Here is a 22,311-nt window from a genome sequence, read left to right on the forward strand (position 1 = left end):
AAGGATGACCAGTACCTCACCCAGGTGGCCTCACCTGCTATGCTGAGCAGGGACCTTGGTGGGGTATGGGAAGAGTGCAAGGGATAGATAAGGAAGAGGGAAGGAAGCGGCCGTTGCCTTATGTTAGGTACAATCCCGGCATTTGGGAAACTACGGAAAACCACTTGCAAGATGGCTGAGGTGGGAATCGAACCCACCTCTACTCAGTTGACCTCCTGAGGCTGAGTGGACCCCGTTCCAGCCCTCGTACCACGTTTCAAATTTCGTGGCAGAGCCGGGAATCGAACCCGGGCCTCCGGGGGGTGGCAGCTAATCACACTAACCACTACACCACAGAGGCGGACAGACTGGAATATAAAAATAATAAAATTCGCTTCTTTCATTCAGGAACAAGGACGACCACAAAATTAGCATTGCTCCCAAATTTCCTCCTTCCTCCCCTGAAGCGCATATAACCAAACCAAACCCCATGGCACTATAGCCCTTGAAGGGCCTTTGCCTACCAAGCGACTGCTGCTCAGCCGCAAAGCCTGCAGATTATGAGGTGTCGTGTGGTCAGTACGACGAATCCTCTCGGTCGTTATTCTTGGCTTTCTAGACCGGGGCCGCTATCTCACCGTCAAATAGCTCCTCCATTCTAATCACGAAGGCTGAGTGGAGCTCGAACCAGCCCTCAGGTCCAGGTAAAAATCCCTGACCTGACCGGGAATCGAACCCGGGACCTCCGGGTAAGAGGCAAGCACGCTACTCCTACACCATGGGGCCGGCCTAAAGCGTATATAGCTCGTTAAAAACAGTCTTCTGCACAGACGACTAATGTCAAGCCAGATGGCCTGCAGATGCAAGAGTGACACGTCATCACCATGACGATGTCTGGCTTCATCGCTGGGAAATCAGCGACTTAGCCTTCGATCTTCGGCACACTCGGTTCGATTCCCGGACGGGTTAAGACACTTGGAATTCTCAAACAGCTCATTTTTTAGTTCGGGTTCTCGGTGTTCGTGTTGTCCCCAATATTCCTGCAACACTATACTCCACCACGCAAACTCGCAGTTTCCTACAAACAGCAGACCCGACCCACCCTCACCGGAGGGTCTTCCGTACAAGGGTTATGTATGCAAGTATGCCCAGCAGAAGGCGAGGTAAAGAGACGCATTACTCCACTATGCTCCACTAGTGGAGAGGATGTGGAAGACGATAATGTGTGCGCGCGGGAGAAAGTGGATGGATGTGTGTGAACAACACACAGAGAAGTCTTTCATTATATATTTATTACATGAAAATATTCCCCGGGATATCCCCTAGAAAAGGAAAAACTGCATAGACATCTATCCAGCGGTTCTCGAATTATAGAATGCAATTCCCGTACCCAGAGTACGATTTCTACTGTTAACAAATATTAAAAAATATTATTGTTATCGAACTTCTAATTACATATGCAGGGTCTCTCAAACCCAGACCTAAGCAGCTGTACGGAAGGCGGGTGCTAATTTCTCGACCTTGCAAGGAGCGTGCACACGTTCGACCTAGCATTAATAGCCAGTCTGAATCTCAGCTGTTAACATGGTGATACATTTATCACTGCAACAACGTATTTTAGTTTATAAAAATTATTTCAAGCACGACGGGTACGCTATGCATTCGTTCAGCAATTTATCGGTGAAGTGCCACCTTCATGAGCAAAGATTCATGTAATTGTAAATACATTTTAAGATACTGGCTTAGTGCTCGGAAATAAAGAAACTTACGTGAACACGAACAGTTTTAACAGACGGAAAGATAGATGACATTAGACGAGTCTTGAGCGGTCACCGAATAAATCACTCCCAAAATTAGCACAAGTAGGGGTTTCGGTTTCTTCTGCACGCAGAGCTCCTGTTACACTCAAACCGTGCAGGTTTACACGGGCCTATTGTTTAAAACCTGCTGACCCTGCCACAAGAATGGGATTTTGTGAGTGATATCTTGCATTGTTGAATGCTCGTTTCTTCGACCCACAGCTTGTGTTCTTTAGGGATGAGGCCTGGTTTCATCTTAATTGTCGTGTGAACAGTCATAATTTCGCTATTGGTGGACAGAAAATCCTAATGGCATTTATGAATACCCTCATTATGATCGATGACACTTCCAGCATCTTTTATAAGGTAAGATTTCATGTAAGATTAAAGCACGGCGGCCGCGCGCGACGTAAGTTGGGCTGAGGCAGCTGCTCTAGCGCAGAGAATAAACACCGTGCGCTCGGTTTGGCTTTATAAGAGAGACCCTATTTGTGGTCCTAAGGGCGTTTTGTAAAAAATTGTATTTTGTTTAATTTTTATGCATTTTGTTTGTCGATATCTTCAATAGTATGGGCAGCGTAAGCCGAGAAAAGGTTCGCGTGCCGTCACTTTCTTCAAGTTGTTGTATATCAGCCATTACTGCACGGCTTGCTTTCACCACATATCAATATTTAATATATGAAGACAATTGTTGACAGATCATCTAGGCAAATAATTAAAACCGCATAAAATTCTGCCCAGTGGATCTCAAGTTATAATGTTTCAGACAGCTCTTTCAGTACCTAGCACATGGTTTCTACTAATTTAAAAGTATATTTTGGATGACCTTTCAAATATAGATATGTGGTTCCCACCTTTTTCAAGAACTGTTTATGCTCTCAGTTCTTACGCAAACAGCTTGTGGATGATTTTAACGGTTTAGGTAATGTAAGCTGAGAAATCGTAACGAATATAGTTATTAACTTCCAGTTGTTTCGCAGAAACCTTTACTGCTCGGTTTCCTTTCACTACAGCTCAGTATTTAATACACAAACGTTTCCCTAGTAATCTTCTTGGAAACACCGTAAACCGCATAAACTGAGTGAGTAGGCCATGCGGTGAGCTTAAATTCGGGAGATAGTGGGCTCGAACCACACTGTCGGTAGCCCTGAAGATGGTATTCTGTGGTTTCCCATTTACACATTAGGCAAATGCTGGGGCTGATCCTTAATTAAGGCTACAGCCACTTTCTTCCCACTCCTAACCCTTTCCTACCTCATCGTCGCTAGTAGACCAATCTGTGTCGGTACGACGTAAAGTATCTTGTAAAAATAAAGCACATAAAAATCTATCCAGTGGTTCTCTAATAATGAAATCCTATTCCCGTACATCGCACAGGATTTCAAGTGTTAAAATATAAAAACTATTATTTTGGACGAAATTTTAAAGGTAGTAATGCGGTCTGATTGACTTTTGGCAGTACATTTTGTGCTCTACAATTCCTACACATATAGTTTGTGGTATCTTGAACGGTTTAGCCAACGTAAGCAGAGAAATTTGTCGCTTGGCGCCACTTTCTTCGAGTTGTTTCACATAAACCGTTACTGATCGGCTTCTTTTCATCACATTTTAATATTAAGACCGTAAAAACCTTCCTTTGGAGTTTTTAAGGCAGTATGAAAGCTGTATAAAATTCGTCTAATGGTTCTGGCGATATATCGGGAGGTACAGCTACCTCTATTTTTTTCCAAACATATGCAACCAGCTAAGAATTAAATGTCTCTTAGTCCTATCTTGCGCAACATCTTACAGCAATTTTACATGCACGATATAGACTTCCTCACACAATTCAAAAACGGTACAAGGGGCAGTAAGTGAGGCCCATCTAAAAATACAATGTATCATTTTATGTAGAGCGGACTCTTAGTCATTTTACGAAATGTTACTGTACTCAACAAACCATACGCACTCCTTTAGCTGTCGGTGGATAATTGCGCACCTGATTGGTTCATTTTCTTTTGACAGAAAAGGGTGGTCTCAGTATAATAGAAAACGTGATCGGTTAGGATCAATTACAGACATGTCAGTTCACCGCCATTTTTTATAGTCTCATCACACCGAAATGTTCACAGAATTGTTATAATCTATGGCACGCAAATGCTGTACAGCAGATGTGATAGCTTACGCCATGTAATTACTACCATTACAGCGTTCAATAATGTCATAAAACTGGATCATAAGGCTGTAACACATCAATAAACATCAATAACTTTACGAAGTGAGAACTTTCGCTCTCCTCGTGAATACAAAGTTGTAAGAGATAGACGTTCACACAGGAAGCAGCTGCGCGGAATTCGGCACGTTAGATGTACCCGGATAAGCTAAATGGAGCAGTGAAGTTTCTAAACCTTATTGAGCCATTTCCCTTTAAATGTTCATTTCGTACACTTCTAGGCATCCTTTACGAAGACTTGACTTTTCTGAAGTCTCAGGTATTCTTCTAAGGAAGTTATAATAAACAGACATAATAATTATCGCCACCTACGCACCGACTACGGACAAATTCATTGTCGATACCACTTGAAACATAATGCTGGACTCATTTAACCCAGTACTCCGGTAATATGGGTAGATACATATTCTACTCGTAGCGAATGGTTGTAAATATCTGGGCGTAAGAGAGACATGATTCTTAAGTATACTGTGGTGTTTACAGAAAGGTAAACTTTTTTGCAGATTCGAGTTCAGAACTTGTAACAAACAAGATCAGTTTCGAAGCGGTAGTGTAGATTATTCCATTAGTACAGAGATACAAGACAGTCTTCGTCGCCTGGAGTGGCTACGCGGTACTAATCGCAGCCAGCATATGATTTTTCTGAGTGATTTAGAGTTCTAAAATTGCTACGAGCTTTCCATTTTCATTTTTATACTCTTAAGGCATTCGTAGTTAAGGTTTAACTTGTTAAGGGTTAACTTTCTTAACTCTCAAAAGTCACTTTAACCTTCAGAAGGAAAGCATACATCAGAAAGGAATAATAACATGCGACTTTTATATAGCAAACCGCTACAACGAATGGTGCGCACTGCACTTATTGTCAGAATTATGACACACTCATTGAACCAAGCACGTTAGACCCGAAAAACGACTAGACTTCATACGTAGGGAACATGAAACGGCACAGTGCAGGCAGGTTCCACCACATACAGTACGTTGCAGCAAGCAAGAATGACTCACCTCTACCGTAATCAGATATGCATTAACGAAGGAGATGGTCATTTGGAAGATTTCCTTCACTAATGGAATGGCCATGCACAAGCCCATTGCACCTCTGTCGGTAATAGCTTATTTTACTGCAAATAGCTATTTTAAGAGCTACTTAGAAATGAACATAAGAGTAACTGCAACATGAAAACTGATAATCATTTAGATTTGTCTTAAACAAAGCGACTCACACGAACATTTAACAACGAAATAAATAAAATCGTCATATATCGGACTCAAAAGTCTAACGAGCACCGCTTTCCTCATGTAACTTCAAGCACGCTCGACTAACACTAGCTGTCGTTTGCCAGCGTTATATCAACACTACTTCTATTCATTCAGCCGTCATATTGTCTATACACGCAGTTTCTGTGATACAGAATTTTCACGATTCTTTACAATCATTCTGTATTTTATCGTTAATGTAATTCCGTTGACACGAATCAACGAATTATAGAAAGCGTATTAAGACGAGACATCGCTATGGGTAGCCAAGGTCAATATTTTTAGGTTAGGCTATAAACTGCAGGTTGCATAAAACTGAGTGAATAGGGGCAGCTGTACCACTCGGTATATAACCGGACACCAATACATACATACATACAGACGTTGAGTTTTATGAGAGGGAAGATTATGTTGATATATGAATGGGGCTTACCGATGAAAATATTGGACTCGACCGCGGAGGGTAAGAGAAGCAGAGGAAGATCAAGACAAGGATGGTAGACTCAGTTCTTAACGATTTAATTATGAGAGGTGTGGTACTAAGTGTCACCTCAGATCTAGTTGCAACTACCGTATTGAAAATGCACTTAGTTAATTCACAGAGGCTTGCATACTGAACACTGACAGGTATAACAATCTATGATGATGATTATGATAATGACGATGATACAAGCATTCCAGTATTCACGTATAGCATAGAAGTAATTTGGGATAAGTTAAACATTGGAGACCTTCGAACAACGGAACAGGTGAATGCTAGATACGTGAAGGCTGCCCTAGGTGTATTTAAATACACCCGCTCAAAGTTAGTATATGAGCTCGCTCGGGAGCCCTTCTTAATGGACGACTTAGTTTCAAGGATTTTTTTCTTCAGCGACCGACTGTAAGAGGGTTCTGGAAGCAAGGGCATTGAAAAGAAGAGAAATTTGGATAGAGTTCTACTCGACCGAGACCATAATGAACAGAGCATGGATGAACGCGAATCAGGACTTCCGTCACTTTGTGACCACGTTGGCTGTGCACAGCTTTCACCACAAAATATGCAAGACAAAATTATACCACGATCCAAACTCGACTTTTTTCTGTGAGTTATGTGACAGAACCTATGAATGTTACCACGTTCTTATGTGTATGAATCGAGGGAGACCTATCATAGACTACTACATGAGCTGAAGTGCATCTTATCTTTTGCACATTATTTATTTAATAGAGATGTGTACTTGTATTTTATTTTGCACAAATTGTGCACATAAATTGATTAATTAATTATTTAAATTATTATATTGTTGTTGTTTTTGTTGTTGTTGTTGTTGTTGTAGAATTACGTTATGTGATTGAACAGCGGAAGTTGCTTTCTAAACCGAATTATTTACAAAGTACTTCAGATTGATAAGAATTCACTAGTAGGTTTCTTGTCATTTATATATACAGTAAAACAAAAGCAAAGTCATCTCCGTACAGGCCATGAAGGCCCTTGGAGGAGTGGAAGGTAAAGGCTTCCACTATCCGTAACCTCGGCCCTTGATGGGGTAGAGTAGTTAGCTCTACGCCCGGCCGCCTTTACCCCCAGGAATTAACCTGGTACTCATATTTATGTAGGCTGAGTGAACCTCAGAGTCAGGTTCACCTCCGGAAGTGGAAATCTCGTTTCTTAAATTTTACGACTTCTATTTTTTTTTCTATTTGTTTTACGTCGCACCGACACAGATATGTCTTATGGCGACCATGGGATAGGAAAGGTCTAGGAAGTGGAAGGAAGCAGCCGTGGCCTTAATTAAGGTACAGCCCCGGCATTTGCCTGGTGTGAAAATGGGAAACCACGGAAAACCATCTTCAGGGCTGCCGACAGTGGGGCTCGAACCCACTATCTCCCGATTACTGGATACTGGCCGCACTTAAACGACTTCAGCTATCGAGCTCCGTTTTACGACTTCTTGATGGGGAATCGAACCCACGTCCTTCCGGGCGAACCGAGCACGCCTTTACCGCCTCGGCCAGGCAACCCTATATATACAGTAAATACATGTAAATATGCGTGCATCGTTTAACATTAGTTAATGTATCTATTTAAGAAACTTTTCAGCACAAAACAGACGTATTTGAACGTCGTATATGAGTTGTATTTTCTGTGTGTACCACAGAGACTTCATCTTTAAACGCAAAGTTGGCTCCTGTCCTATCGCCTTTATTTACCGTGTTTATAATATTCTAGCAGACAGCTCTTTGATGTCCAAGCGAAGCTAGCGCCATGATAATATTTGTGTAGAGCTAGTATAATGGTAGTGTTGACACGAGTGAACTGCCCGTGAAATGCTCCATTGCCCACGCCTTGCAGATTAAATGTTATGCTATATTTCCTGACTAATTAATATAGAAAGGCAGAAGTAGAGAACAGGCTTTGTTTCCCATTTTGCAACTGCTTCTTATAGATAGATTTCCGTGCACGTGTTCTTAACTTACTATTTGGAGCTCATACATCGCCCGCCGTAGGTTACAAACAAGAATTATAAATGGTTCAAGTCCTTAATTTCAGACTGTAACGAAGCTCTTCATTATGAAGGCTGGGAGATTTATGAGGAAATTCATTGCCTGTATTCAGAAGGAAATACAAAAACCGAGAGAGCTGGCTGCTCTGTTAGGGCCGTGTAGCTGTTAGTTCGCATTCGGGAGATTGTGGATACCAACCCCACAATCTGCAGCCCTGAAAATGATTTTCACCGAGCTCGATAGCTGCAGTCGCTTAAGTGCGGCCAGTATCCAGTATTCGGGAGATAGTAGGTTCGAACCCCACTGTCGGCAGCCCTGAAGATGGTTTTCCGTGGTTTCCCATTTTCACACCAGGCAAATGCTTGGGCTGTACCTTAATTAAGGCCACGGCCGCTTCCTTCCCACTCTTAGCCCTTTCCTGTCCCATCGTCGCCATAAAACCTATCTGTGTCGGTGCGACGTAAAGCAACTAGCAAAAAAAAAAAAAAAAAAGAGATTTTCAATTGTTTCCCAATTTCATACTAGACAAAAGCTGGGATTGTACCTTACGTAAGGCTACGGCAGCTTCCTTTCCTGTCCTAGACCCCCACGAACCTACTATGATGGCGTAGCAGGGGGAGAGGTGATACACCCACGTGGCGCGTCTCAGTTGGCGGTTGGTGGGGGGGGGGGGAGGGTCCTAACCGGCTTGCCGGCGGACTTGAGGGAAATAAAATACCTCTCGCGGACCAAACACAAAACCCCCCGTGGGTGGGGGACGCAGACGAAGAAAACACTCACGGTATCCCCTGCCTGTCGTAAGAGGCGACTAAAAGGGGCGACCAAGGGATGATCGAATTAGAACCATGAGACTACCTGTAAGTAGTACCATCACGCAAGGAACACCATGGGTCGCATTTACTTGCGCGTAGTACAACTATGTTAGGTACGCAATAGGTATGTGATTAGTAGCGACAGTGGGAGGTGGAGCTTACAGTACTTGTGATTCGTACCCCTATATGAGCGACACCATGGGATTAGCGACACCATGGTTCTGTCTTACCTATGCTCAGTTCCCACTATGTGAGGAATTCCACGGGATAGTACGAGTCCCTGTGGATAGTCCGCTTATGTGAGGAACGCCATAGGTTTCCGTTGCCTTTGTAGGTTTGCGTTGCTTGTAAATAGCGCCACAATGTGTGAAACAACATAGGTCTGTTTTACATGTGCGCATTACAATACCTGTGAATAGTACCATAATGTGTGGAATACCGCGAGTCTCCGCTACTTTTGATTAGTACCGCAACATTACACATAGCATGGTTCTACTTTCCTAGCGATCAATACCATTATGAGGAGCCGATGATCTGGATTTTGGACCCGTTTCGACTATAAGCATAATCGATTCAGTATCGTGCTATAGAAGCAGTCCCTTGGTCAGTAATACTATTGTTTTGTGCCAGCTTCTGTACACTGACACTGTGGGTCAGATCCACTGATCGATTTAACGTCATATCCGTCCATCCATTCATTCTTTGTCCTCACGCTTTGAATTCTGATCAGTGGAGGATTTTGAACTTTTAAGTTGTCATTTCATTTCTTCTCATTTTGTACCATTAGGAGCCGATGACCTCGATGTTAGGCTCCTTTAAACAACAAGAATCAATCAATCAATCAATCAATCAATCAATCAATCAATCAATCAATCAATCAATCAATCAATCAATCAATCAATCAATCATGTCCTAGACCCGTCCTATGCTATCGTCGCCATGAGACCTGTCAGTCGGCATGAGGTGAGACCAATATAAAAGAGTACCACACAGCCAATATTCTAGCTGCTGATAATCAAAGACAACACTTACTTATTTTCGACCGTACAATACGAGTGGAATTTGAACCTCACGAAACAGTCAGCTTATTTTCCATTGTTCTCATACATCAAGTGAGTCGGGCTGAGTGGCTCAGACGGTTGAGGTGCTGGCTTTCTGACCCCAACTTGGCAGGTTCGATCCTGGCTGAGTCCGGTGGTACTTGAAGCTGCCTCCTTTCGATAGATGAACTGGTACGTAAAAGAACTTCTGCGGGACTAAATTCCGGCACCTCGGTCGGCGTCTTCGAAAACTGTAAAAGTAGTTAACGCGATGTAAAGTCAATAACATTAGAACATGAATAAAATCCGTCACGGTTTATGGTTTATTGCCGGATGTGAGAGAAACTCTTGCAACGTTCATGACTTATATCGGTAGGAAATTTCAGTTAAAGGAGAGCTTTCTACCAAGGATTGCCGGGTTGTCGATAACGTGAGTCGTCCTACTATTTCTGTACTTTCATTTCTGGCAAGCTTGTTGGGGGTCATTTTCTGAAATAATTATATATTCATATTTACGTTTCTTATTATTAATCCTCTTCAGTCTCTAAGCATCCAGTGCAGAATGCAAGCCTCTTGTATATTTGTCCTAGTATCCCTGCCTTAAACCACTGTATAGCATTGCGTTGCAACTTCCTGCTTGATGTCATCTCTTCTGGGGTATCCAAACCTTCCTCGTACATGCCTATGGTCTCCAATGAAGAATAGTTGGGGTTTATCTATCCACATCTTGTCAAGCCACAGTTTTAATCTGCTCTTCCATTTGAATTTAGACAACTTCCTCCAGGACGTCTATCAGGTGCGTACTTCCTTGTATCCCCTTGACTAAATTGTGATGATGATGATGATGATGATGCTTGTTTTTTTAAGGGGCCTGATATCTAAGGCCATCGGCCCCGACTAGATTTTGATCCGGAAGCTAATACCTAGCATGTGTCTCTCCATTGCATTGATTGTGTTGTAGATTTCAGTTTAAAATCACTTGTTTTCATTACAGCCACATTTTCCATGCCGTAAAGTGTTGCTGACAGAACGCATGTGTTGTCTAACTTGATCTTTAGACTAAGTGGTATATCCTTGTTGGTGAAGGTAAATCCAAGCCTGCAGAATGCTGCCCAACTCACTGTTATTCTGCGAGGAATTTCTTCGATTTGGCTCTTCATCCCTTGTTCGAATAATCACTATCAATGCTCTATTCGAATATTCGTTGATATTTTGATAGAACGTGCACTTCTCTGAAACTTTGGTGGTTATCGACGTGTGTTAGTGAATATATTAGAATTACTGCTCTCTGTTTCCAATACAAAGTACATATTATTTCTATATTCTTATCACCTACACGGTTTGGGCCACGTTACTGTTAACTTGCATTCGATAGGTAGTGGGTTCGAGCCCCACTGTCGGCAGCCCTAAAGATGGCTTTCCATAGTTTCCCTTTTTCACAACTGTACCTTAATTAAGGCCATGGGCGCTTTCTCCACAGTCCACACTCTTTCCTAGGCCATCGTTGACGCCAGGACTGGCTGAATCAGTGCATTGTATAAAATTCCAACTTAATTCCTAGTTTGTTTTAAATACAGTGATATTAAACAGAAACGGGCTAAATACAAAATAAATTATTTTAAAAGTGTATCTGTATGATATTTGCGACCGTAAATGTGTGTAATTGTACTATTAATATCAAAGTTATCTGACGTTCATATAACTGGAATTTAGAAACATGCGTAACCAAGGCGGTAAAAGTACGCTCAGTCTGGAGGGCGCAGCTTCGATACCTCATCAGGAGTTCGAAAAATTTGAACATTTGAGAAAGGAACTTCAGGCTACATTAGAAATTATCACCACGTTAATTACCAAGTTAATTTTCTGGGGAGAAAGATGGCCGAACGCTGAGCAAACCTCTCAATCCCACTTAATGCCGATGTTGTGGACAGTAGAAATATTTACCTTCCAAGTGCCTTACGGAGCTTTACGGGAATGGCTGGTATAACTGAATCTTGGTAAATAACGTGAAGTAAATTTCTATCTGAGTCCAACCTCAAAAAGCAATTACAGCCGCTACAGAAAGTACCTCTTCGATAGTGAAGTGGAGCATTACAATCCTCACATTCTTGATGTACGATGCAGAATATGAAGCAACATGGTAAATACCACGCTTCGCCCAATCACGTAGGGAATTAATTCATCCAGGGAGGAATCTCTCCGATGCTCATTTGGACAGCAGCGAGAGCTGAAAGTACGAACTGCCTTAAACCCCACTAATACGGTAAAATAAAAAAAATGTTGAATCATTCCTAACAGCACTTATACTATGAGATTTATATTCATAGACTTAATTTGAATCACTTACTTTCCTTTATTGAAGGACTAGGATTGTCATGACCATCAGTCTCATATACATTCATGTATCAATCTTATTTCATAACGTTTGATATTTTAGTGTATGTAATGTTAACATATGGACTTAACGAATATAATAATTCAGTGCAAATAACAGTTGTCGCTATATGTACACTTTTACACTTACTAAGTGCACAGTCCTGATAATTGCAATGTCCTTGGTAGTGTGTGAAGCAAGTAAAAACTCTATCCTCAATTATTTTGAACGAAGTACTTTGTTGATAAACATTTTGTAAGTACTCTAAAGGCAAACTTGTATATTTACGTGACTGTTAATAACATTATGAATAACACAGTACCTACAGTTTTATGTAAAATCCGAACCAGGGGACAATATTTTACATTTTATTATAATAACTAGCAAATGTACCCGGTATTCGCTACGGTATTCTACATTGAATACGGATTTCTCCGTAAATTACTGTAAAGGCAGTGAGTAAGTTTGCATTAAATTGCATGTCTCTCAGCGCTATCCAAGAAACACAACACCGAGCTCGATAGCTGCAGTCGCTTAAGTGCGGCCAGTATCCAGTAAACGGGAGATAGTGGGCTCGAGCCCCACTGTCGGCAACCCTGAAGATGGTTTTCCGTGGTTTCCCATTTTCACACCAGGCAAATGCCGGGGATGTACCTTAATTAAGGCCACGGCCGCTTCCTTCTACTTCCTAGGCCTTTCCTATCCCATCGTCGCCATAAGACATATCTGTGTCGGTGCGACGTAAAGCAAATAGCAAAAAAAAAAAAAAAAAAAAAAAAATGAAACACAACAAGGAGGACGCCATACGTTGTTTCCGATGTAAGGTAGGCATTGGGGAAGTTTAGCTGATAACGGCAGGCTCACTTGGCAACTGCCGTTTACAGTAAAGATGCAGAGTTTCCATTATAAAGACAGGCCCCTTTCTCTAATGCCAGTCACAATCGAGCTGGGGAGATTTAATTATAATCGAGAAATGCAGCTCTATCTAACGTATCACTAATCGAGATACGACAATAAATCATAGAACAAAAGTTGTAATATATCTCTCGAAATTGAATGGAAATTGTGCTGTCCGTTATGTAATACGACTTACCGTTCAGCCACCAACAATCCCGAAACGAAGGTCTGCACCGTCCTTAAAATTTACCCCTATTTCGATATTTTTCTGGGCCAAAAGTTATACATTTGAAGAGCTTAGAAAGTTTCCTCGAAGAAAAGAGTGTCCAGGTTTCGGAATTAGCACTCGCATACACACAGAGTAATTATTAAAGAAAGTAATACAGGTAAGGGAGTTGAAATTATTAGAAAGTAGGATTATAACTGAGGACAGCGGGATAGGACAAATATGTAAATACCAAGTGGATGTACTGGAAAATAAAATGTCCCTCAATAAATTGTGATCGTATGAGTTACGAATATAAGAAGACCGGGCGAGTTGGTCTTAAATTTAGGGGCGCGCAGCTGTGAGCTTGCATCCGAGAGTTAGTGGGTTCGAACCCCACTGTCGGCAGCCCTGGAGATGGTTTTCCGTGGTTTCACATTTTCACACCAGGCAAATGCTGGGCTGTACCTTAGTGAAAGCCACGGCCGCTTCCTTCCAATTTCTAGGCCTTTCTTATCCCATCGTCGCCATAAGACCTATCTGTGTCGGTGCAACGTAAAGCAAATAGCGAATAGAGAAGAAATAGGCGCAGGGATTCCTAGGTAAAGAGATAAAAAGACGAGTTATGGTGGCAGTACTTAAGCCTAAAGAGAGGCAAGAAATTAAAGCGGAAAGCAGAAGCAGAAGAGAAATTCAGTAAAAATGCCAGAAAACCCCTTACGGTGTGAAATAATGGGCTACACTCCGCGGTACTGTTCAAATATTTACAGCGCCCATTAGAGCTATTTGAAGACCATTGTAACCTCCTACGGTATTCCGCCAATATCCCGCAGAATGACCGACTGACGTCTCTCTCACATTCGACCCAAGGAACAACCACGAGTTTATTGGAATGATGTCGAAAATGACAATACGTTATCTCCCTGCTGGCAAGCAGAGACGTTGCCATGGTAACCTGTAGGTTCGTTGTCGGTCTGTCGGTCACTCAATGCAGAGCATAAGACCCGCAGAAAATGGTGATTTTCTCCGTCATTTGAACATAAAAAAGTTATTTATAATGATGGGACGTTTCACATGTAGGCCACAGATTGTACAGAAAATCAAAAGTATGAAAGAAAACTGTTCTGGTTTTCCTATAAAGCCGCCGTCTGTTAAGAGATTTTAAAATCATATGCATATCAGAACCTTTCCCAGAATGAGTATAATCCAAATATGAAATTTAGTCCAGATCTATCCAGTCGTTTCGCCCTGATGGTGAAACAAACATACAAACATACATGAAAAATTAAAACATTTGATACGGCCTTGAGTCGACTTAAAACGGATAAATATCTGAAAAATTGGCAAAACAAACGGAATTACAGACAGCGGACCCCTACAACTTTATTTATATAGATAATAAGAAATAATAATAATAATAGTAATAATAATAATAATAATAATAATAATAATAATAATAATAATAATAATAATAATAATAATAACATTTTATGCCTCACTAACTACTTGTTCGGTGTACGGAGATGATGAGGTATTGGAAGTTAGTCCCACAGGAGTTATTTTACGTGTCAATAAATATACCAACACGAGGTTGATATAATAAAGCTCTGTCAAATGCCACTGGAATAAGTAGAATCGACCCGCCAACTTATGCTCAATTCGTGAACGCTGTACCCTCTGAGCCACTCAGCCCAGCTCTCCATTTCAAAAACCCAGCATGTATTGATTTAAGTTTTATAAAAATTATTTCGATCTTAAAGCCTGTCCTACCCACATATGTTTCTATTCCCACAGAACACTCGGCAGCCTGATAACGCTATGAATACAAAATTGGCTCAGCGTATCGCTCTCTCTTCCCTCTCTCTGTGTGTCAAATATCCGCCCTAGCAACAAATTGGATTTTATCACTGCGCTTTGTACATTTTATTTTATTTGTAACTCACTGCTTGAGGATTCATTTCCCAAGAGTTTATTGGTTGCAAAATAATGTATCAAGTAGTTCTGAGAGTGAATTTGTATTGTGTTCTGTCTGTGTTCTATTGCTATTAACATTTACTGTTACTCGCCTTTTAAAAGTGGTCTACCCGCACATCTCACTAAACAACACTCACGTAACATTCTTTTGAGTAGCATTATCCTTATTAGTTCTCTATGTTGCTACCTTTTTAATGACGGTTGACGTGAATGATATTTTAAAGGTGTTTAAATGTAAAACTACCGAGCGAGTTGGCCGTGTGGTTAGGGGAGCGCAGCTGTGAGTTTGCATTCGGAAGATAATAGGTTCGAAGTCCACTGTCAACAGCCCTGTAGATGGTTATCCGTGGTTTCCTATCTTAATACCAGGCTGTTCCTTATTTAAAGCCAGAGCCGCATCCTTCGCACTCCTAGACCATCGTCGCCGTAAGACTTATACTTGTCGGTGCGACGTAAAGTCAATTGTAAAAAAATTAAATAAAAATGTGGCAAATCCATGTCTTAGCTCGCGGTATGTTAAAGAACTACAAGATTGAACTCCGGCACACAAGAGTATCATTTATAATAATTCAAGCGACAGTGACAAATAGCTTCAGTATAAAATTATTATTGAATCCATGTCCGGCTCCTTAGCTAAATTGTCAGCGTAGATTTCTTCGGTTCAGCGGGCCCCAGGTTCGATTCTCGACCTGGTCGAGATTTTAACCTTAAAATGGTTAATTCCCTTAGCTCGGGGACTGGATATTTGTACTGTCCCAAAGATAGCTGCAACTCAGACAACACACACAACTCTACCCTCCACTACAATAACACGTAGTTTCCTACACATGGCAGGTGCCAACCACCCTCTTCGGAGTGTCTGCCTTACATGGGATGAACAAGTCTAGAAATGGTTATATTACTGTATTATAATCGATCCATAATTTACTCTGTGGTTCAGTGACAGTGTGTTGGCCGCTGCATCTCAAAGATCGAGTGCTCAAACTGAGCGGAGAGAGTCCGATTTTTGATAGATGCTAGTTGCTTTACGTCGCACCGACACAGATAGGTCTTATGGCGACGATAGGACAGGGAAGGGCTAGGAGTGGGAAGGAATCGGCCGTGGCCTTAATTAAGGTACACCCCAGCATTTTCCTGGTGTGAAAATGGGAAACCACGGAAAACCATCTTCAGGACTGCCGACAGTGGGGTTCGAACCTACTATCTCCCGAATACTGGATACTGGCCGCACTTAAGCGACTGCAGCTATCGAACTCGGTTTTTATTTATTTTTTTTATTTTTTTTATAGATGGACGAAAGTAAACTCAACACTCGATGGCGTACGATGTCACACCACACTTAACACTATCCTCCACCACAATAACACGCAGTTACCTACAAATGGCAGATGCTGCCCACCCTCATCGGAGGGTCTGCCTTACAAGGGCTGCACTCGACTAGAAATAGCCACACGAAATTAAAATTAAGTTAAATTAAAATTATTATTATTATTATTATTATTATTACTTGATTTATTTATTTACACGACTGTTCCCGTTAAGGAGAGAGATTGAACTTAAATACATAATGTCAACTTCGGGAGTTCTTCCTCTTTTCTTCCCAAAATCTGGTCATTCTCTCTGAATGCTTCTTTTTCCGCTTCTCTATCCACCTTTTCCCAGGTTGTGATATTCCCGACTCAAATTTTACATTTGTGATTTTATTTCGGCACTCGGCGCGGTCCTCGAGATTCGCTATGTTGATCGGTCGTAGGTCCCTCTGAACCTCTTTTAGCCATTCCGTACCACATTCACTCGTTGAGTTGTTTCTGTTACCGTTCTGGAGTTGTCCATTCTATAAATGTGTGTGTAAAACTTTGCTCGGCGTTTTCTGATTTCATCCGTAATGGTGTATCTTTTCATAGAGATCATTCTGCTGTCTCTTCATCCAGATGCCATTTATCTTGACTGACCCATAAATCTTCCGAATAAATTTTCGTTCCTGTTTTTCCATGTTCTTAATTTTAGAATGACCGTCAATTGTTTCGGCTGCTAGGTTGATTCTGGGAGAATTACTGTTTTATAGTGACGTAATTTTGCATCTATAGAAATGCTTTTCTTGTTGTAGTGAGCCCACGTGAGCTTGTAGGTCTTCTGTAGTTTGGTGATTCTTTGTTCATTGGCGATCCGGTTTAGTCCCGAGGACTGTATATGACTTACTTGTGCGATTTTACCTTATTGTGCGGTTAGAGGAGATTTATTTTCTGGCCCTCTTTACATATACTGGGTTTTCCCATAAGAGATCTGTAGTCCGGTTTTATGAGCAATTTCACGTAGTTTTTGCACTGCGTGTATCGCTTCAGTTCTGTTGTCTTGTAATAACAGCTATGTCGTCCGCGAAAGCGAGACACTTGACTATAATTCGGTTCTCCTTTTTGATACCTAGTTGGATGCCCTTTACATGAGGTTCCCATTCTCTAATGATTTTTTCTAGGACAATATTGAAAAGGATAGGGGATAGTCCGTCTCCCTGTCGGATTCCAGTTTTAATATCAAGGGCTCCGATATTTTTCCCATGAATTTCACTTTGGACACTGTCCCTGTAAGTGTATATTCAATGATGTTTCGAGTCTTTCCGTAAATCCCGAGTTCTTCCATGAATTTGAAGAGTGTTTCACGGTCTACTGAGTCATATGCCTTTCTGAAGTCGATAAATGTAATTACTGTATTTCTGCATTGCCTTATTTGTAGTATCGTCTTCAAGCTCCAGATCTGTTCAGCACATTATCGCCCTTTTCTGAATCCGGCTTGTTAGTCACCAATTAGTGAATTCGGTTGCGGTTCTATCCTGCTTAAAATTTCTTTGGAGAGCATTTTGTAAGCAACCAGGAGCAAGGAGATTCCTCTGTATTTGTCAATATCCGTCTTATAACCCCTTTTGTGTAAGGGGTGAATTAGAGCACATTTTCAGTCTTCTGATATACGCTCTGTAGTCCAAATGTCTGAAATTATGCTATGAAGTCTCTGCGTTAGCGTAGGATCGTTTAGTTTCCAAAGTTCAGAAATGATCCCATCTTCTCCTGGTGCTTCGTTGCCTTTAAGCTGCTTGATGATCTCTTCAATTTCTTCAAGGTCGGGGGATTTTGAATCCGGATGTGTGAACACCGGAGGGATGAAGACAAGTTTTTCTTCGAGTGGTTCGCAGTTAAGAAGGGAGTTGAAGTATTGGTTTAAGATTTTGCAGTTATTTTTTGTGTTGGTCTTCAATAATCCGTCGGGTTTTATGAAGCACAGGCTGGGCACTTGATAACCCTGTAGATTCTCTGTAAAAGTATTGTAGTAAGATCTTGTATTATTTTTGGTGAAATCCTGCTGAATTTCGTGGAGTCGGTGGTTATCATATCCTCGTTTTTCTTTCCCAATTATTTTTAGTCATTTTTTTAATTTGAAGAAAGTTCTCCCAGTTTTCCTCTGTGACTGCTAAACTTCTTCCACGCAGTTATGCGGTTGTCAGTTGCTTGATCGCAAATTGCGTTCCACGAGCGATGTTCCCTGGTGCGATCGGGTTGTCCTAGTTTCATGACTTCCTGATTTTTCTTTGTTACTTCCTGCCAGTCTTTTGATTTCTACTGATTAATTTACATGAAGATTTCTTCTTTGTTGTGTTACAAGTACTCTGGATCTGGTTTAATAATTTTAGGTGGGCCTTTTTGTCTTCTATTGGGTTGGAATTTCATCTTTATTTGGAGAAGATAATGGTCCGATTCAAAGGCTCCTTTGTGAACTCTAACATTAAGAATTTCTTTCGTGTTTTTCTTTGAAATAGCGACATGGTCAATTTGGTATTCACCCTGTCGAAGACTGGATGATCTCCATGTTGCTAATTTTTGTGAAGGTTTCTGAAATTGGGTACTCATGATTTTAAGTTCGAAGTTTCTGCAAGAGTCAATTAATTTTTCACCGTTCTTGTTGGGACGCTTGTGCTTGGTATGGAGCCCTCTGGTACCTCTTAATTTTCTTTATTTACCTAGATGTGCACTAAAATCGCCTAATAAGATTTTCACATGATGCCTTGGCATATTGTTCATTGTTTCTTCTAGAGATTCCAAGAAATATTGCACTGTTTCAGGGTCAGTCTTGTTGTGCTGATTTGTGGGGGCGTGCACGTTTATCAATGTTTAAGCTTTGTTAGCTGTTTTAACGGAAAGCAGAGAGACTCTTTCGTTGGGAGAAATAAATTCAATGGCTGAGTCGAGTACGCAATAGTTTATGGCGAATCCGGTTCCCAGGAGAGGTGTTGTCTCTAACATTTATGGCAGGTTTGCCCATGTAGATTCTGAAATTCTTGCGTCAAATATATTAATACTTATTAGTTTTATTAATATGTATTAATATTGTGTCTCCAGTTGTTTATATGCAGAATGTTCTTAAAATTATGGAAAGTAGTAGGCGAATGGATAGTACGCCCTAAAGCAACACAAAATGTCCCAATGAGCACGTGTCCTACGGTCAAACGTTTACCATCTCTAAGACTGTTTTAGTTATTAGCTAGTATTTGGGATTAAGTTTTGAGTTAGGCATGCTATTATGGGCATTGCAGTACTCCGCCAGAGTGTGGAACATGGTTGCCATTGAATACATACAGTACCTGGAGTGTTCGAACGTGTCCGACAACCAATGAGCTGGCGTGTTCAGGCGCGTATTCAGTCGCATGTTGGACATTTTGAGCACTTTTTGTATTTTAATACAGTATGCCCGCCCCTTATTCAACATGGCAATAGCTACTCGAACTGTGATGTGCCATTACCTTCAATTACTGGGATGTAAAACCAATAATAATCCTATTATTCCAATCCTAACGCAACGGATTATTCAGAAAAAGAAGACCTGTATCCGTGTATTTATGACTTCTTAGAAAACACATTTGCAGAATAATATTCCCACAGGGTGACCTCCTCTTTAAAAAATTGTTGAAGAGACGTCGAACACATTATTATTATTATTACTATTATTATTATTATTATTATTATTATTATTGTTTTTATTATTATTATTATTATTATTATTATTATTATTATTATTATTATTATTATTATTATTATTATTATTCCAGTAGGGCATAATCTACCTTTCTGTATGCCAATCGCCACTTCATCGATCGAAAGCGTTTGTGGCTGTCGTGTCCTGTTTCAGATGGTCTAGTCTACATTTATTGGATCGTCCACTGGAACGATATCCTTCTAGGTGGAGGTACAAAGCAAAGTCACGGACTGCTCGTTGTTGCTCATGACATGGTCGTAAAACGCAGTAGCCTGTGTGAAGTTCAGCTGGGCTGCATTGACACGTGTTCGGGCGTCGGAAAGTGTGTCATCATCTGCAGAGATGATCGATCCTAGGTAATTTTACTGTCCAACCTCGTTTAAAACTTGGCCGCGGACTTCAAAGGATCCATTCGTCTGTAGTCCGTACTCCATATACGAATTTCCATGGCATCTTGTTTGGAGCGTGTTTATGGTGGTGGTGCTGATGATGATGACCATTGTTTTTCGAGAATGAACATCTAGGCTGCAGAGTTTTTAGTTTTGTCTATTAATACTTTTATTAAAATTAATACAATTTTATTTTATTTTTTTCAATTTGCTTTTCGTCACACCGACACAGATAGGTCTTATGGCGTCGATGGGATATGAAAGTGCTAGGAGTGAGAAGAAAGCGGCCGTGGCCTTAAGTAAGGTACAATCCCAGCATTTGTCTGGTGCGAAAATGGGAAGCTACGGAAATCCATCTTCAGGGCTGCCGACAGTGAGGTTCAAACCAACTATCTCAAGAATGCAAGTTCACACCTGCGTGACCCTGTCCGCACAACCACTTGCTCGGTCATAAATGTCAATAGAGACCTCAATTCATGGTGTGAATTTACTGCCTAAATTACCTTTCCTGGTCACTGTGAAAGTAGTTAATTTGTATGCTTATATTATTCCAGTCTGTCGGAATAAACCAGCCTACTGTGAATATATCGCAATATACAGTAGTACTGCACAGCCTGCCGCGAGGAATATCAGTTGTTTCATACAGAACAATGGCAGGAAGCGTATCATTCTTCTTCATAAAGAGCATAAATGAACCTCTTCCTCTCTCTGGTATTGCGAGCCCAGTACTCGCATTATTCAAAAATACTGCGCTGAAAGAGTTAACAAACGCTAGGCCCTAAATTAAGAGAAACGCTAAGTGTAGCGACGAGATTATATGTTAGTATTACTTACAATCATCCTGTCTACACTTGTAATACTGGTGAAAGTCTTTGTTGCGAAGATCGAAACTCATAATATAGAAAAACATATTTGAGGTATAGCGGCGGGGGTGTTGATTTGGTTGAATACGAATCGACCCCAGCGAGAATGATTGAGAATTCGGCCCCAATACTGATACAATGTTTGGAATTTTCTTATATTTACACAAACACCGAACGTGATTTTGTTCAGTGGTTTCTATTACACAACCAGGAAGATAAGTGAAAGGTGTCAGTTACGCCGTCGCCAACGAGATGGCCGGCTGCAGTACATTTCCTCCAAACATGCAGACAGATTTCACTGCAAGCACCATGCACACCACAAACAACTGTGAATCCTTTGAAACTCAATGGGATGTGTTAATTACGTATTCAGTGTGAGACATATTGTATGAAACTTTAAAATGGAGGAATAATCACAAGGGGGAAACCTAAAGAAAAGGAAGGATTTTTATTGTAGAAGTAGTAGAATCGCAAAAGAGCTCATCCACCTTTATAACTACGGTCTAAGTGTATCGTCAAAATGTCCACCCATCGTTTAACAATATAATTCAACATACATTCACATACATTCAAATGATATGGTAACTAAATTTTAAACATTTTAACTGAAATTGAAAATCCTCAGTCTGTTTCCAGACATTCGACCAAATCAGGAATGGAATGAATGAAGGCCCCATCTAGCGGTGAGGATAAGAATTATGCTGGCTGCCGAAGCCTGCCGCACTCCTCTGGGGCAATGATTAATGACTGACATATAAAATGAAATGATATTGTAGAGTAGTTTCTTTTTGTTAGTGGCTTTACGTCGCACTGACACAAATAGGTCTTATGGCGACGATGGGATAGGAAAGGGGTAGAAGTGGGAAGGAAGCGGCCGTGGCCTTAATTAATGTAAATTCCCAGCATTTGCCTGGTGTGAAAATGGGAAATCACGGAAAACCATCTTAATGGCTTCCGACAGTGGGATTCGAACCCACCATCTCCCGGATGCAAGCTCATAGCTGCAC

The sequence above is a fragment of the Anabrus simplex genome, chromosome 1 (genome assembly GCF_040414725.1).
Source record: "Anabrus simplex isolate iqAnaSimp1 chromosome 1, ASM4041472v1, whole genome shotgun sequence".
NCBI lineage: Eukaryota > Metazoa > Arthropoda > Insecta > Orthoptera > Tettigoniidae > Anabrus > Anabrus simplex.